The following is a 19,830-nucleotide window of genomic DNA, read 5'->3' as shown; positions in this document are numbered from 1 at the left end:
CTTGTGGGTCTCTACTCCGTGTTTCGGAGAGCACGTTACGCCATCGGTCCCGGTTGTTATCATAAATACCTGATAGCGATCGTCATTTATAGTAGGTAACATATCTGCCAACCCGCAGTGGAGCAGCGTGGTGGAATAAGCTCAAATCTTTCTGCTACAGGCAGAAAGAGGCCTATGCCCAGTAGAGGAATGATACAGAAATATTGCATGCGTGCATCGAAATTCGATATATACATATAACTATTTTTTCTATAATATTACAATTCCAAGCTTGATATGATTATTTTATAAAATGAAGCTTAAATTTACTCCTTAATATACGTACGTAAGGTATTCATTTCAAACTCACCAAAATTATTCAAAATAGGTACAATTAAACAAAATAATAACGACTAACGTAAAAAAATCAATATAAAAACAATAGACAAAAGTACCGATTTGAAATATAAAGGAGGAAGAGGAGAAGGTACTTACCCCTTGTAAGTAACGTCTTCAATTATATTTCGTTGGTGGTGATTAAATGATAGAAAAATAATGGATAATAGTTTCCTATTCCTCCATTAATGTAAATCAGATCCGAATGGAAGCAAAACGAAAAGTGGTTCAGAAAACTTAATAACTGCGCCTACATCCCAGCTACCAGAGTACCTTTGTCAAACAAAACAAGTAAACTTTGTTATAACTAACGTACCTCACCGTAACGTATACATATGACCGTGTATTGGTTTATGTAAATTGGCTAAATTGCATTTACATATTGTGTATATCTATATATATATATATATATATATATATATATATATATATATATATATATATATATATATATATGTCTGATATAATTATGTATGTGTCTACAATTTACAAATAACAGCTTTATGCATTTTTATGCATATTACTAAAACTATGTATGTGAATTTTTCCGGTTTTATTATGCACTATAATAATAACGACGCGATTGAGCAACGCGCTGTTGCACTGGCGGTTGCGGGTTCATCACTCATCATCATCATCATTACTCCAGCCTATTGCAGTCCACTGCTGGACATAGGGCTCCACAAATTCTCATGTGTTTCGGCCATAGTCACCACGCTAGGTTGCGGGTTGGATCCCCGCAAATGACAAATATTTGTATTGGCCATACAGATGTTTGCCGTGGTCTGGGTGTTTATGCGGTCCTTGTGGGTCTCTCCACCGTGCCTCGTATATCACATTAAGCCGTCGTTCCCGTTTGTTATCATGTGCACCTGATAGCAATCGTTACTCAAAGTAGGGAATATATCCGCCAACCCGCATTGGAGCAGCGTGGGGGATTAAGCTCTGATCCTTCTCCTAGATGGGGAAAGAGGCCTATGCCCAGTAGTGGGATATTCAATGGTATAGGGGGGACTGGGTCATCATATCCCGGGCGCTATTCACAAAGGGACGCCAAATGATCCGCAAAACAAAAAAACTTGACCTTTGTGATTTATTTAAAACACGTAAGCGGTTAATCCTCTTTACATAACGTGGTTGCAGGTTCGCCGGCAGACTGAAAGCAATCAATAATGTTTACGAACTACACGAGTTACGTGAAAACAATTTAATGGTAAGGTTGACTGACTTTAAGTTTTCACTAACATAAAATCTTTTGCAAATTTTACAAACTTCGAACATACTTAATTGTTATTTTGTTCCTGTAATCTCATCAAACTTGTCTTTAATGTTGGCTACATTTGTGTGAATTTTTACTGTGAACGGAATAATTTCTTATGTTACTATTTTATTGAAGTGTAAATTTTTTGTATTTTTTTATTAAAAAAGGCCCAAAGTCGATAATCGATACTAATATATTAAATTTTATTCTTGTTTCTAGAATCAATGTTTTTACCGTCGGTATCTAAGCTAGCCAATCTTTCTTCGATTACAAGACTAAAAAAAATTGATTTTAAAATATTTCTTTAGGAATGCTGTGCTTTAACTTTCAACAAGGTACTTCAGAATGTGAGTTCGATAAAATGACATACAGACATAGCTTAGTTCTACCTCTAGTGTAGAATTTAGTGGAAGCGGTAAGCTCTACTCTGTTATTTATTCAGAAGAATCTATGTCTAGTAGTGAAATATTGGGATGTATTGACTTATTGTATAATAACAACCATCAAAAACTTGTGTTTTTTTACTACGTTCATGGTCGCAATTTTTATGACCAATACTAATTTTTTTTTAAAAGTTTTGTCACCTAATCTGCAGATTACTATAGTCTGGAAAATAATATGAAGTGTGTGTACACAATAATACTGACTAATTTATTTGTTGCAACAAGGAATCTCGTGACTATGTATATATACATCCTAAATTTTTGAAATCTTCTCTTAATTAGTAAAATAAAGTACTAATTTATTTATTTATTTTCTTTATATTATTTATTTGGGAAACAAACAAAATAAACATCACATATAATTAAATTTCTTACAAAACACCTTTATCAATAAAGTCTCCACTAACAATAATAAACAGAGATGTCATTTGATAAGTCGTTATTTTAAATTAACAGAATACAAATTGAATCAACTATCAAAAAAAAGTTATATTAAAAAAAGTACGTATTAAAAATACATAGTTATATCAAAAGATTAACAAAGATAATTCATTCATTTCTTTGGCAATACGTCTCTCTTCCTCATAAGCGCAAAAAGAATGATACAAAAATTATTTATCAATAAAATTTCCACTAATATTAATATTAAATAGACGAGTCATTGGATAAGTCAAAATTTAAAAAAAAGGTCATAAAATGTCATAAGAAGAGTCAAATGTGTCAATTATGTCAAATGAAAGAATTATAATTTAAAAATAAGTCACAATTTAAATTAAAATTAAAATTAATACATATAATATATATAATATATATATAACAAATAAATTATTGTAATAAATCAAAAAGTGTTATATTATTATGTTTTTTACTTATTACGTCCCTAACATGCTGCTTAAATGAGGTTAGGATAAAATTAAAAAAAAAGTATATACATTCTCATGATTCTAAATCCAGGCTATTAATATTGCCGTTAGAGCTCAATTAAAAATATATTAATAAAGCAAACGATGCATTCGTTCAAGTAGTAAATAAAGAGCTGTTTTATAAGTTAACTAAGTAGATTAATTAATAAGATGTATTATTGTATCTTATATTTTGAATTATCTCACCATCATGATATTATATATGGATAAAATAATTTAAGTATGTTAATCTATACATATAATAAAATGGTAGGAAAGTCAAAACTGTACATTGAATATTTTTTTAAAAGTATACTTGGGGTGTGATCTACAATCGATACCGAAACCAAAAATATAGTTTTTAGAATTTTTGTCTGTTTGTCTGTATGTATGTCCGGGAAAAACTCAAAAAGTACTGCATGGATTTACTTCAAATTTGGCACGAATATTATTAAGAAGTCGGGTCAACATAGGTATAGGCTACATATTATCACGCTATAACCTACGGGAAACGAACAGTGAGCCTTTATTTCTTCAACACATTCTGTAACAACGTGTAATCTAACGACGCATATTTGAATGTTGTTATTATGTTAATAACCATGCTATATAAGCTAGCTTCACACTATAAAAATCACGCAATATAAGTAACTAAGCCGATAAACATAATTAAATGAATATAAGTAGACAACACAATTTTAAAGCAGCGCCATCTATGAGATTTTTCTGTAGATATGAAATGTAAAGAAGAAACGGGTAAATGAATGTCATTTTAAAAGGTATAATCGTAGGTATTTTTGGTGCTGTATAGCGTTCACACAGACGACGTCGCGGGCAGCAGCTAGTAAATAAATAAATAAATACTTATAACATACACACACAGACAATCATCTGTTAAGTAAGCAACTTAATGCTTGTGTTATAGGTAACAGCCGACTGGCAAAGCTACATTTTTTTTTCGATCAACATAAATATAAATAATTCATATATGAATAAATGTATGTACAAACACTCCAATTTTATTTATTTGTATAGATTTTGAAATCTTTTGTATACAGATTTTTTTTTCTTTGTTGTTAAATTTTTTCTGTATCAGAAAACCAAATTAATTTATTTGGAAAGTTTTTCGAAATTTTGTTTTTATGTAATTTAGGATTTTAATAAACTAAGTGACTGATGATTTTTTTAAACCAAAATTTTGGACAGTATTAATCAGATTTTAACTGCCACTAAATCAATGACTTCTCTCTTTGTTTCACAAAAAAAACATAAGCTGGTATAAATGTCAACCGTATTCTACAGTAATTGTAATAATTGTGTTATCTCGCAAACGAAAAAAAACCGACTTCAATTACATCGACGAGTAATACAACGTAGATCGACGAAAAAATACTCAAGTAACTACGCGTTATCAAAGATTACTCAAAAAGTAGTTATCAGATCTCAATAAAATTTATATGTGACCACATGACAAACATCAGCTTTCGATTAAATTAAAAATTATTAAAATCGGTACACCCAGTAAAAAGTTATTGCGGATTTTCAAGAGTTTCCCTCGATTTCTCTGGGATCCCATCATCAGATCCTGGTTTCCCTATCATGGTACTAAACTAGGGATATCTTTTTTCCAAAAAAATAGAATTATCAAAATCAGTACACCCAGTAAAAAGTTATTGCGGATTTTCGAGTTTCCCTCGATTTCTCTGGAATTCCACCATCAGATCCTGGTTTTCGTATCATGGTACTAAACTAGGAATATCAGCTTTCCGACAAAAAAAGAATTATCAAAATCGGTACATCCAGTAGAAAGTTATGCGGTATAATACAACGTAGGTCGACGAAAAAAGCGTCAAGTAAAAACGCATTATTAGATATAACTCGAAAAGTAGTTGTTAGATCTCAAATAAATTTAAATGGGACCAATTGACACACACCACCTTTCGATTAAAAAAACGTTTGTCGAAATCGGTCCACACGGTCAAAAGTTTTCATGTAACATACATAAAAAAAAAAAGCAGTCGAATTGAGAACCTCCTCCTTTTTTTGGAAGTCGGTTAATAATATAAGTGAATAAGCACCTAAAAACACATTACGGAGATAAATTTCAATTGAGTTGACTAGTCACTGCCCTCTCCTATTAGTATAACGAGAAACTGGGAGACTTGACCCACATTTGGACCATTTTGCATTAATTAATTCAATGAAACACATTTTATTGTAGAATTTTTACAATTTAATTATTTACTGACTCCAAAAAAAAAAAATGAAGATTCTCAGTTGGACTGTATTTTTTTATATGTATAATAACTTTTTACTGATTATTAATATAATGATTTTGATGATTATTTTCTCTTTTACATTTAAGCGTGATCGAATGAGTTATCCCTAACAATGCGTATTTAATCGACTTCGACTACGTCGATGAGGTTCTGTTATTATCATTTGTCAATGTAATTGAAGACGTTTTGAGAACAAACGCAATTATTTAGGTTGTTATTTAGATTCGTTTCCTTTGTTTGATGGCATCAGTGACAAAGCGGCTAATTTCGTCAATGACGTGTACTCGTATATTGATTGATTGGTTTAATGGATGTCTCGTGGGATTAAGTATTAGTAATTGACAAACTACGGAAGATTGTGACTCTGGCTATTATTGCCAACCCACCTTTCTTTTACTTTTATTAATAATAAAGAAAGAAAATTTTTTTAGTGGTTTGAGCGTTACTTTTGGAATTGAGTTTTAAAATTTTCCAAGCATGAGTAAATCAATTTATGGTGTAGTAGCTCGACAAATTTCATTTCACAGCAGTTTATTTGATTTAATTTTATGAAACCTTATCCTAAATTCAATCACGAACTATTTTCAATGACGAACTTAAAAAAAAAAGAATAATTATCCATACAGCCTCCATTCAGCATGCAAATCATCGTGCGATGGCTTATAGAAGCAGAGCATAACCATAAATGTGTATTAGTTAAACAGATATCTAAAATAAAAGCAATCATTGTAATAAAAGTATGAAACACATGCAAATTTAATTCCTGAGAGTGCCCCTTCATTAAAAATATTAAAGAGCATGCGGTGACTTATATAATGTTACATAATCGTTACAAAGATAAAGAAATATTAATTAGGTAATGCATAAATTTTATGTGACAGAGTACGAACGGGGATAGAATTTACAAATCGGTATATCTATTGTTTAGGTTTAAAAATGATGTAATGTTATTTACAATGTAAAAATACAGAATGTATTCCATGGACGTATTAACCAAAATATCAAGATCTGGACGAAAATATTTAAATGTTTAGGAAAAGGGTTGCAAAGCATCGAAACGAATTTTGTTATTTAGAACAAAACATTTTCAACCCAACAAAGGCCAAGACTTGTTTAACAAAATGTCAAATGTTGTGACTCAGTTCGAGCCGCTCAGTTCAATCGCTGAAAATTTTAGTAAACGGGATCTCGGTACTTACATCTAATCTAATTAATTTTAAATGTAGGATATCATAGTAGTATCTTGAATATTTTTAAGATTGTCGTTTGGTTTAGTCTTATTTAACAGTCTTATTCGACCATTAGTCATAGCTGTCGTATCATTTTTGAAGATATTTTGGAGCTTCGGGTTTCAGTAAAACATTTAATTTTAAAAAGGTAATCTGAAACCTTGAATTGCACTTATTTTTCTATTATAGGTATATTACTGCACATGCAAGCTTACACAACGTCGCCCTGAAAAACATAATGAAACAGTGTTTTTCTGAATGACTCCGTTCACAGCACGCGAGGTATAATTAACCACAAGGCCCACATATGCAGTTGACATTTTACAAGGGTAACCTGCGACCTTAACCATACAACTCACCTCACAAAAACAACCAGAATTAGAGACAGTCACACTACAAAGGAAGACACTACGGCAGCGTAATCACGTGTTCATTCACATGCGTTATGCGGTTAAATTGACATATTGCGGTAACACACACAATGGGTAATCATGTTTGGAGGCATCTTTTTATTGATAAAAACGCTCCCGGGATGATCAGACGGTGCGGGAGCTCCAGGCCGAACGGCAGGCGAGCGCGCTAGCCGGCGCGCCGCCTCACTGTGACTGATATACGAGTCCGAAACTGTTTTTGCGCAGGCGTCATAAGACGCAAGGATCGGCCGAAATTCACCCCATATCCCGTTTTCCAGAACGTCCTATATCCCTCTTGTGATTTATGCTAAACTAACCTTAATTTATAACAGACGATAGAAGCTTTTTATAGTGAAACAAGTGAAATTCATCCGACGTTTTTGATCTGGGTTTGCGCGTGCCGCACTGCACACGTTGGTAATTAAATATGTGTTTGACAATACGGGGAGGCTGTGCCGTGAAACTGATGACGTCAATGTGCAAAGAGTGGGATGAACGCGCTATTAGACAAATTTTTAAGCAGTAACGGTTTCAAACTTGCAAAGTTCTGTAAAATGAGGTTAGGTTATCCTTCAGTATTCCGTAAAAAGTTAATAGTTTACTCAATATTTTACTATAATGTAATATGCTATAATATTCGTAAGAAACTTTTGCCATATGCTCAATTGTTATTTTCATATGTTTTTCAATGAAGTTTTGATTAATTTAATTTTGTTTTAATATGTTTACTTTTTTTGCTTAATATTGTACACTTATTTCTCTTGGGGCCAGTTGGGGCTTAGCTTAGAATGGGTCATGGGATTTTATTTTAAGAATTAATTGGTTTATTTATATTTTCTTTATGCTTATTACCTGTTTTCTCAACCGATGTCGATAGTTTCAGTAGTTGCATTATCAATAATTGCTATGAATGAAATCTTGACAATAGTCTTAAGTATATTATTATGTGACAATTTTAATGAATCTATTAATTTAATGTTTTACTGTAGAAGGTCTATAACTACAACTACCTTATAACTCAATTGAGGTAATATTTTAGTCTCACGATAAATCTTGAAAACTGAAAAAAAAAAAAAATAGGTCGTGACGACTAGCGATGATCAAGCAACAAAATTTCTAAAGCATATAGGTATTTGTTTATACAAATACTTCCTTGTAGTCAGGACTTCCACCGTGCATCCCAGATTACTAAAAGTCGTTGGTCCCGGCTGTTATCATGAGCACCCATCACGGGCGTTAATCTTTGTAAAGAAATTATCTAATAATGCGAAGTGGATTAAGCCTTCGGCCCTTGTTTTCTATGAAGAAAAGGTTTTTACTCAGTTGTTTAAAGTTTGAGGAAGTACCCAAACTTTACTGACAGCTGAATATCACAGGTCTCTAATAGTGTTGCGTTCCTGTGGTGAGTAAGGTGACCAGAGCTCCCGAGGGTCAGGGGTAAGGTCGGCAACGCGCTTAGATGCTTCAGATGTGTGTGTGGGTCTTCCTGACAGGCCCGAGGGTCTGTCCGGGTACGGGCCTCGAGGTTACCCTCTTTACCCGGGCTTTCTTCACTGGGGCTTTCGCCTCCGGCTCCGGCTCGGGGCTTGCTTCAGATGTTGGCGCCATATATCTTCATCTATTTTAGATTATAGATGGCGCGTTTAAATATACAATTAACATATATTTTAATAAATTATAATTACTGAGTCACAGCAACGCGTGGCTGGGTCAGCTAGTATATGTATATAATAAAAGTTATAGAATGTTTTAGGTCTTTCATCTTAGTTCGCATACACATATTTCCTACACGTATTTATCTATTAATATTTATTGTAGTTATCTTCTTTAGCCATCAAGACTCTTTCTTCGGAATCGAAAAATTCGAATAACCATTGAATAAAAGGCCACCTGCAATCCATTTGCACAGCCCAGGTTTCTCTCATCTGTTCTCATACATCCATCATCGTCCATCCTTTAGATTGGTATCAGCTAGCGCCGCGCCTTTCGAAGGTTCATCAGCTTTCTATTTGCATCTGCCATTTCCGATTTGAAATTGTCTTCCATTTATTTAAAAAAGTTATCAATGAAGTCATATTATCGCTAAGTAAAGATAAATAAATAGTTAATCATATGCATTATATTTAGTTAATAGCACTTATAATCTTTAAATTATTACGTCAGCATTATCTACACAATGTTTGTACGTTTATCAGTTTTTCACAATAAAATACTACAACGCGATTAAAGTTATTTATACCGGCAGGTTAAGATATTTTAGAATGCATTGTTTGCATACGGTCACGGCTCTCGAACTCGGCAGGTCAACGTCCCGAAGAAATTAGATTTGGTGAAAATATCATAACTATGCAAATATACTGAGTATCAGAGTCAAAGCTACCAGAAAATTTTCTAAAATAATTGTGTTCGCAGGCAAACGAAGAAAAACCGACTTCAATTATATCGACAAGTAATACAACGTAGGTAGACGAAAAAATAGAAAGTAGTTAGGTACGCAAGTAAGTAAATACGCATTATCAAAGATTACTCCAAAAGTTGTAATCAGATCTCGATGAAATTTAAATGTGACCACATGATAAACATCGGCTTTAGATTAAATTAAAAATCATCAAATTCGCATAACTTTTTACTGGGTGTACCCAGTAAAAAGTTATGCGGATTTTCGAAAGTTTTCCTCGATTTCTCTGGGATCCCATCATCAGAGCCTGGTTTCTTTATCATGGTACTTATTATCATCAAACTGGGGGTATCTCCTTTCTAACAAAAAAGAATTATCAAAATCGGTTCATAAACGACGGAGTTATCCCCGAACATACATAAAAAATATATATCGAATTGAGTAAGCTCCTCCTTTTTTTGAAGTCGGTTAAAAAGCAGGAAATGAAATTGCTTATTGCCTGTATGTATGAATATTACTAGGTTTATCTGTCAAAATAATTTGTGACTCAAGGAAGTGTTATAATATGAACCAGAAGTTAAGTTTTATTTCTTCATCCAACATGACATTAACGGCATCGTTTGTGTCACGTTGACTCGGGTGAAAGGCATGTAAGAAAAAAAAATGTAGGTATTTATTAAAACGTTTCATTGGATTTAAAACAAAATAATTGATTGTATTGTTATTAAAATATTATTGAAATTAAACAAATAATTACTTTCGTATTGTAACAATATAACAATTAGATATACTCGTATTAATTATAATAAATATATATAGATAGAATTTTAGAACAAAGCTCTGATAATTATAGTGGTATAGTGGTGCTAGTAGTCGCCTAAAACACCGACGGTTTGTGGGTTCGATTCCCACTTGGGATGGATATTTTATTTTAAAGAAATATTTGTATTTGTACAAATATTTCTTACCGGTTTGGATGTCTGTCCTTGTGGGTCTCCCCATCGTGACTCGGAGAGCACGTTAGGCCGTCGGCCCAGGTTGTTATCATAAAATAATAACTGATAGCGATCGTTACTCATAGTAGGGAACATGTCTTCCAACCCGCAGTGGACCAGCGTGGTGGATTAAGCTCCAATCCTTCTCCTACATGGAGAAAGAGGCCTATGCCCAACAGTGTGATGTAACAGGCTGAATGCATTAATGCGATAGAATTTAGTTAGACATATGTAACACATATATAATACCTACTTGTTAACTTACTCAAGTGTAGTGATGCGTGAACCGTGTAGGCTTCTAAATAACGCCGGTTTGCAGGTTCTATATATAATATTCGTTACTGGTTTTGATATCTGTCCTCGTGGGTCCAAGTTAAGCTGTCGGTCCCGGCTCTTATCATTAGGTACATAGCGACCCTAATAGCGATCGTTACTCATAGTAGGAAATATATACCCGCCAACCAGCATTGGCGCAGCGTGTGGAGGTTTAAACTCTGATCCTTTTCCTACGTGAAGAAAGAGCAAAGCCGGATTTTGGAGAGGACTACAAAATAGCTGTTTGTTATGGTAAAGTCGCAGCGCAGTGAATATTGCAAGTAGTACACAAACATTAAATTAATAATACTGGAGTATTTGTATTTTATTTTATTTCATAACGCTTTTAATAATTCTTCTTGTTCTTTAGGGTTAATGGCTTTCAATAGTGCCGAATGAACACATATGATGCTTTTAATAGTTATAGAAGTTTTACTAGTGTCATATATATTAATACGCTAAGGTTAAGATGTTTGCCCCCCTTTTTAGAAAAAACCTCACAATTACTCCACATAAATTATATATCATTTTATAGGTAATTGCTTGCTCTAGCCGCATCCACAACAAAAAAAAAATATTATTGCTTTTGTTTTTGAAAATAATTAATTATTAAAATTATATATATGACAGCTTTAATTTTGAAACAACGTCAACATGATTGACGGTCGGTAATTTTTTTTACTAATTTAGTGCGGATTATTTGAACGGTTATTGCTAGTACCTATTTCATATAATGTAGTTTATTAAACTATATTATTGTAAATCGTTAATACACCAAGAATTTCAAAACCTTATCTGACCCTTCGATAGCTCAGTTGGTAGAGCGGTGGACTGTAGCTGTAACTAAACTGTAATCCATAGGTCGCTGGTTCAAATCCGGCTCGAAGGATGCTTTTTGACGTACAATTTCATTCATTTTTTACGCTAATAAAAAAAAAATCATTTTGGGATATTGCCAAATTGTCAATAACAATAAAATTTATTTATAAAGCAAAAAAGTAACGCTGCGGACAGGATTCGAACCTGTGCGGGTAGAACCCAATGGATTTCAAGTCCATCTCCTTAACCACTCGGACACCGCAGCTACTAAGGAAGTGAGTAAAATTACGTAATGTTATGTAAAACCCTGTTTTGATCTATCATTGATTTAAACATTATAATTTCGTGATTACAATGATAATTTTCTCTTTTAATCACTATAATTATATTCATTGATTAATTACACAATTAGTTTTAATAATTATTTTTTTCTTTTACATTTATTTTATTTAATTATATTATATAAAGTACGTATATTATAAAAATTATAAATATTAAATTATTATTTTCTATAACTTACAATAAATTACTCTGTTATTTATTATTTTATCTATCTATTCCATTTGCTTGACAAATATATAAATATACAATTTTAAGTAATAAAATAAATAGTTCATTTTGTGCATTTTATCAAAATGAGTAATTGATGTCTAAGTAAATTAAATTTATCAATTTATTTTTTTATTTTATTTATAAAGTAAAAAATTATTGAGAATATTTTAGTAATATTATTCTTTGTTACGCACGCCATCTTCGGAAAAAGTTGTGTACATACTTGAAAACGTATGTAATTTGTGCTATTCGATGATAGGTGGCGCTAGATACAAAATGACCAGTTGTAGTACTAACTTTTTAACAATAGATGTCAGCTAATTTAAGATTTATTTTAATAGTAACATTACTGATTTTTTGTTTTGTTTAACTATAGTGGAAAACGAGCGATACGGTTTACCTGATGTTCAGTAGTTCCTGTAGCCTGTCGAGGCCTGCAAGACCGAGCGCATTACAAGCGCCATGGCGAACCCATCCGTTTTTAGGAACACGCACGCTCAGGCTACCTTACAATAGGATCGCAACATCTCTTCACACTTGGTAGCAGTATGAATATTTTATTGTGATGCTCCGTAAAGTATTTCCTCTGTCAGGTTGCTTCAGATTTTGACAAAGATATTTCTTTCTGTCTGTGTTGGAGAAGGATTAGAGCTTAATCCACCACGCTACGCCACTGCGGGTTTGCGCATTTGCTCCCTACTGTGTAACGATCGCTGTCAGGTATTTATGATAACAACCGCGACCGACGGCATGACGTGCTCTGCGAGTGGAGTGGAGACCCACAAGGACAGACATTCAAACCGGAAAGAAATATTTGTACAAATACAAATCAACCCGAGCAGGAAACAAACCCGCAAACCGTCGGTGTTTTAGGCGACAACACGCACAACTACACTAGAAAGGTTGATACATTTGTACTGACGACTTTGTAACTGAGTAAAAACAAGAGATTAAAAAAATTACTTTATTTATATAATACAAAAATTAGGTTTTAATATTTTTGTTATTTTACTTTAACAAGCTAAACTTTAGCTTAAACCAGGAAATACGTTTATTTACTCAATGAAAAAAAAAGTTTTGTTAAATAAATGTCAAAATGTCATAAAAAAACTTTTTCAGTAATACTTTTTTCGCGTTTGGGTATTTAGATTTTATTCTTTAAATGAGGAAGCCCACTTGACCTTCATGGGCAGTGGACCAATTGTTACTAGTTTAGAAGAAATCTGCCATTGTTGGAGCGAATTGAATGGATAGACTATTAAATGGATGATTAGTCAGGAAAATCTCGATGTAATTGGAGGAAGTCAGCACTATCAACGACTCATCTTTAGCAATTAAAAATCGTAACAGCTGTCTTGAAATAATCGTATATTAAGAGTTTGTGTTTCATAATTAATTGTATATCAAAACGAAAATGACTAAAATTGTTTAACTAAAATAAAGGCTATTGTGAAAGCGGATGCCTACTAATTTATGAGGTAGTCAATTCTCTAAATAATTACAGCATAAATATTATATAGACTAGCTATACCCGTTCGAATAATTCGCACTAAATTAATATAATAATTATCACTTTAAAAATTACAAAAAAGTATTTATACATGAGTTGATTTGAAATTGAACAGAAAATATACCGACCGTCAATCATGTTGACGTTGTTTCAAAATTAAAGCCGTCATATATATAATTTTAATAATTAATTAATTTAAAAATCCAAAGCAATAACAATTTTTTTAGTTGTTGATGCCGGTAGAGAAACAATTATCTATAAAATGATATATAATTTATGCGGAGTAATTGAGAGGTTTTTTCTAAAAAGGGAGGCAAATATCTTAACCTTAGCGTATTAATATAGATGATTATTACAGACTTGTCCGTTTATTTGTATATTCCACTGCACATTTTTTACCTTTTCAACGCCTGTAATCTATATTCAATTTTGTCGTATATTGTACATAGATGTCTATATTGATTATTATTAAAGTTACAAAAGTTACGTTAAAATAAAAGAAAACATTTCCATTTTGTTTTTATTCTTGAAAAAAAAAACAACCAACCAATAACTGAAAAAAAAAAACAATTACACATAACTTTTTGAGCTTTCGGCGTCACTATAAACAATTTTACTTTTACGGGACCTCCATCGATAGAGACCTATTATTGTCTTTTTTCAAGTATTTCTTAGCTGGGTTTGAACATAACATTCGAAGCCGCGGGTTAATCCTTGTGAATAATAAAAAGAACATAAACCTTCCCACAATTCACTTAAAGACGAGACAAAAAGTCATAGAGTACGGTCGTAAAAGTTGCATTAGAAACGTCTTACTAAATGTAAACAGTACACGCGAGGAGAAAGAACTTTCAGTTATATTTTGAAATAACAGGTCGATAAATAGATAGAATATACTATAGAAAGGATTTAATATACTAGTAACTTAAATCAACAGAAAGTAATGTATACAGGGGGTATTATAGCCCTTTATAATATATTTGTATGAGGAATCGACCTTAATATGTTTGAACTTGTACACACATATATTTATATATACGGCACCGTTTTAATGGTGTTAATCTCTCGAGCGAATGAGTAAATGGTTATTTGAAGTCTAATAAACGCCTTTTATAGTAATAAAAATTATATCGCATAAATATTTGAAGTTCCGTTCTTTTTTCTATCTTTAATGTTAATCTTTTTTTACCTCGTTTTAGGAGGACAGTATTTACAAAATACAACATATTTACTGAAAATTAAATTTTATAAGTGAGAAAAGTCCTACCGTAACCGTGGTTGCAGTAAAGTATCCGAAACGTCGGGCATTTAAAAAATTTAAAAACTTAATATACAATCCGAAAAAGTTGTTTCATTATAGTAAGAAAAGTTTAAAAAAAATACTTTAAATCTTATTTCTTCTTAATTATGATGACCACTATACACGACATTCTGAACGTAAACGTCTAAAGCGTTCAAGGAGCGTCGTATGATTAAATCCTTGAACAAGGTATAGTTGTGTCTGTTTTATAGTTATTGAGTTTTACTATTGTCGTAAAGCTTAAAATAACGTTTCGCTTAAAAGCTTTTAAAGGGAAGTAAATAACAAAGACTATTTTTGTCTATTAGTTCCGTGGAAATTTCAGCGTAGAAACTGTTATTTGTACAATTTATTTCAACATTTATGCAGCATTGTATGCATATTAAATTATATTACAGCATTATAAATATGTTATTTAAAATGCAAAATTAAAAAAACAATAAGTTACAAATAATCAATTTAAATAAGTTATGTTCTCAGAGAATGTGCCAAACTGCTAGCAAAAATTCTTGATTCAAAATGCCTCTCGTCACCAAAGAGAAATAAGTCGGTTCTTTCAGAAAGATTTAAGATTAATTTCATGTAGAAGATTCACAGTGCGTGAATTCGTTAATCGTGTAGGCAGAAAATATGTGTATATAATTAGGTTATCATTTAAAATAATTGTTGTTGAGATTTACAAGCTGTAGGTATCTAGATTTTAATAGAACACTTATTCATCAAGTAACTATTAGATTAATTATTAAATGAGTTAGTAGTATGAAAACTGCATACGTATATTTTTTTAATTGATTGAGTGGAATTTAAAAGCTTATTATCTAATATATAAAATTCTCGTGTTATGGTGTTAAACATTGAACTCCTCCGAAACGGCTCGACCGATTTTAATAGAATTTTGTGGGCATATCGGGTAGGTCTGAGAATCGGCCAACATCTATTTTTCATACCCCTAAGTTATAAGGGGGGGGGGGGGGGGGTTTGGGGGTTTAATAACATATATGGCAAAACAACGTTTGAGTGGTCAGCTAGTGTGTATATATGTATTTAGTCAACACACATATATATATATATACATTTTCAAGTAGTGTTGCCCAAATGCAAGAACAAGACGAGACTTAGCCAGTCTTGGTCTTGGTCTTGCGCCAATACACCTGGTCTTGGTCTTGGTCTGGGTCTTGCGCTCCCAGTCTTGGTCTTGGTCTTGCAGCAAGAGTCTTGCAAGTCTTGCAATTACCTATTAGTCTATTACTATTTATTAAAGTTTACTTTAAATCTTAGAAAAACGTATTAGAATTGGAACATTGTGAGCTTGAATTAACATAGCCATAGTAAAGATCAAGCAGATTAATAAATAACTGAAGATTTGATAAGAAATTCGAAAAATCAACTGACCTATATGTCTCTCGAGCGAATGAGTAAATGGTTATTTGAAGTCTAATAAACGCCTTTTATAGTAATAAAAATTATATCGCATAAATATTTGAAGTTCCGTTCTTTTTTCTATCTTTAATGTTAATCTTTTTTTACCTCGTTTTAGGAGGACAGTATTTACAAAATACAACATATTTACTGAAAATTAAATTTTATAAGTGAGAAAAGTCCTACCGTAACCGTGGTTGCAGTAAAGTATCCGAAACGTCGGGCATTTAAAAAATTTAAAAACTTAATATACAATCCGAAAAAGTTGTTTCATTATAGTAAGAAAAGTTTAAAAAAAATACTTTAAATCTTATTTCTTCTTAATTATGATGACCACTATACACGACATTCTGAACGTAAACGTCTAAAGCGTTCAAGGAGCGTCGTATGATTAAATCCTTGAACAAGGTATAGTTGTGTCTGTTTTATAGTTATTGAGTTTTACTATTGTCGTAAAGCTTAAAATAACGTTTCGCTTAAAAGCTTTTAAAGGGAAGTAAATAACAAAGACTATTTTTGTCTATTAGTTCCGTGGAAATTTCAGCGTAGAAACTGTTATTTGTACAATTTATTTCAACATTTATGCAGCATTGTATGCATATTAAATTATATTACAGCATTATAAATATGTTATTTAAAATGCAAAATTAAAAAAACAATAAGTTACAAATAATCAATTTAAATAAGTTATGTTCTCAGAGAATGTGCCAAACTGCTAGCAAAAATTCTTGATTCAAAATGCCTCTCGTCACCAAAGAGAAATAAGTCGGTTCTTTCAGAAAGATTTAAGATTAATTTCATGTAGAAGATTCACAGTGCGTGAATTCGTTAATCGTGTAGGCAGAAAATATGTGTATATAATTAGGTTATCATTTAAAATAATTGTTGTTGAGATTTACAAGCTGTAGGTATCTAGATTTTAATAGAACACTTATTCATCAAGTAACTATTAGATTAATTATTAAATGAGTTAGTAGTATGAAAACTGCATACGTATATTTTTTTAATTGATTGAGTGGAATTTAAAAGCTTATTATCTAATATATAAAATTCTCGTGTTATGGTGTTAAACATTGAACTCCTCCGAAACGGCTCGACCGATTTTAATAGAATTTTGTGGGCATATCGGGTAGGTCTGAGAATCGGCCAACATCTATTTTTCATACCCCTAAGTTATAAGGGGGGGGGGGGATTTAGGGTGTTAATAACATATATGGCAAAACAACGTTTGAGTGGTCAGCTAGTGTGTATATATGTATTTAGTCAACACACATATATATATATATACATTTTCAAGTAGTGTTGCCCAAATGCAAGAACAAGACGAGACTTAGCCAGTCTTGGTCTTGGTCTTGCGCCAATACACCTGGTCTTGGTCTTGGTCTTGGTCTTGCGCTCCCAGTCTTGGTCTTGGTCTTGCAGCAAGAGTCTTGCAAGTCTTGCAATTACCTATTAGTCTATTACTATTTATTAAAGTTTACTTTAAATCTTAGAAAAACGTATTAGAATTGGAACATTGTGAGCTTGAATTAACATAGCCATAGTAAAGATCAAGCAGATTAATAAATAACTGAAGATTTGATAAGAAATTCGAAAAATCAACTGACCTATATGTCGTTCTCCATGGAAGTAACTGTTTCTTAATAAACATTTATGATTTATAAGCTTACATTTGCTAAAACATGTAAAAAAACAAATTAATTACAATAACTTGACTGTATTTTAAAGAACAATACTTATCTGTCTAGAAAGAGATTGAACCCTCAACTTATAAGAAATTTAATAAAAGAGTTTTACGATTTATCATTTATATGAATAAAAAATAAAATACAACACAAATCAACAGCTTTATCATTAGGTTATGATACTTTATATCAATTTTTTGACCAAGAATTAATACAAAGTAACCATCTGGCTGACTCATCACTTAACCTATTTCTATGTTTTCTAATTACTAATGATGCTTTAGAAAATAACCTCTCAGCAGGTACTGAAGTTGCAGGTAAAAAATATTTAAGACGATAATTACATACTTAATATGTCGCACCCCTAGATGAAAACACCACTAACTCAAAAATACTTACGTAAGTTAATGGCGTTTTTGAAAGTATCGCATGAATAGCTACGCAGAGTTAAAATTCTTTTAACTGTTAAAAAAATATTCTTACCTGTCCACTTCTTCCAGCGGTTACTAAAAAGCTTGTGATATCTCCACTTAATTTTGGTTTAACAGGAAGAAATATTTCTGATTCCTTTTTGTGGAAAGATATTAGATGTTTCCTTAAGCCTGAAGTGTTTCTGTTTTTCATTTTTATTTCAATCTTTTTATGTTGGCACAATTTACAGAAGGCAGTTTGGGATGCATGAATTATTTCGAAAAACTCCTCAAATTTGCTTTTGGGTCTTTTAGATCTGTAACTCAAACTCTCGTTACTCGGACTAGAATAATTTGAATCTTCGTCACTCATATTAAATTGTACACGTGATACGTTTTTAGAAAACAACGAGAATTAGTAAAAACAATTATTAAGTTAGACTCGAAACACAGCTCAATTGGAAATGACTGGAATTAAAATAATTCCTTTATTTATAGTACGTTTCCTTGCTTTCTACCGCGCCGCCTCGCCACGTGCCGGCTCTATGAAAAGGATGCCGCCGCAAATCAAACAATGCCGCGTGCGGCGTACAAACACACACTAAATATTACCTACTTGTACAGACGCGACGCGTGAATAAAATATATGTAAAGAATTAGTGCCAATCACTATTCTTTACATATAAGTGAATGTTTTGGCGTACATCTATACTAATATTATAAAGCTGAAGAGTTCGTTTGTATGTTTGATGACAGAAGTTTTAAAATAAATAAATAAGTCCTGAACGTCACTATACCTCCAAAGTTACTATTCCTCGTGGACGAAGTCGCGGGCACAGCTAGTAAATACTTACTCTCATCATCTCTCTCAGAGATATTCGGGCTGGTAAGTAATACAAAACTCTTATCGCAGGCTTTTTATTTTATTAGTAGGTAAGTACCTACGCTTTTTATATTATTTTATTAGTTTTGTAGAATTTTTTTACACGTTTCAAGTATATTTAAAAGTGGCTACAATATTTATTAAACGGGTGATATTTGAACACTTTTTGCTATATTTTCTTGTAAAAACTTAAGAAATATAATGACTAAATGTACAATAATAGTACCTAAGTAATTAGTTTAAAACCATATAAGTAATCAATATTATAATATATACTTACTAGAATGAATTAATATGACATCTACTACCTATCCTTACCATTTTATCCTAATCATAATACTACTTGCGTGATCAGTATAATGTATTCATTTTCATTCTAAGCACTCTGAAACTTATTTATTCTTTGGAACACCTGTAGGTACTCTTAAAATTCGAAATTATTTTGCATGAGTATACCTACGCCCTATGGCGGCAATCAAATAGTGTCAAATGTTATGATTTCGGCGTGGCGGCAACGATTGTTTTAGATTTCAAAAGAAGCCGCCGGCGCGTGTATCATAACCATGTACTTCCGAAAAGCGGCAAATTTCTTTGAGAAGTAAGTACAAAACCTTTGATGCCGCATTATCAAAGTGCCGATGG

The 19,830-nt window shown here is 32.1% G+C and overlaps 2 non-coding genes across 2 annotated transcripts; one reads left to right on the top strand and one right to left on the bottom strand.

Moving 5' to 3' along the window:
• Window positions 1-11,410: 11,410 nt before the first annotated feature.
• Trnay-gua lies at window positions 11,411-11,499 on the top strand. Its single transcript is given in 2 exon segments — window positions 11,411-11,447; window positions 11,464-11,499. It is a non-coding gene; the product is annotated as a tRNA-Tyr (tRNA).
• A 113-nt stretch (window positions 11,500-11,612) lies between these two features.
• On the bottom strand, window positions 11,613-11,694 carry Trnas-uga. The gene has a single exon. It is a non-coding gene; the product is annotated as a tRNA-Ser (tRNA).
• Window positions 11,695-19,830: the final 8,136 nt, after the last annotated feature.

Source organism: Melitaea cinxia, chromosome 15 (assembly GCF_905220565.1).
Source record: "Melitaea cinxia chromosome 15, ilMelCinx1.1, whole genome shotgun sequence".
NCBI classification, from domain to species: Eukaryota; Metazoa; Arthropoda; class Insecta; order Lepidoptera; family Nymphalidae; genus Melitaea; species Melitaea cinxia.
This window is presented reverse-complemented; position numbering and strand designations above follow the sequence as displayed.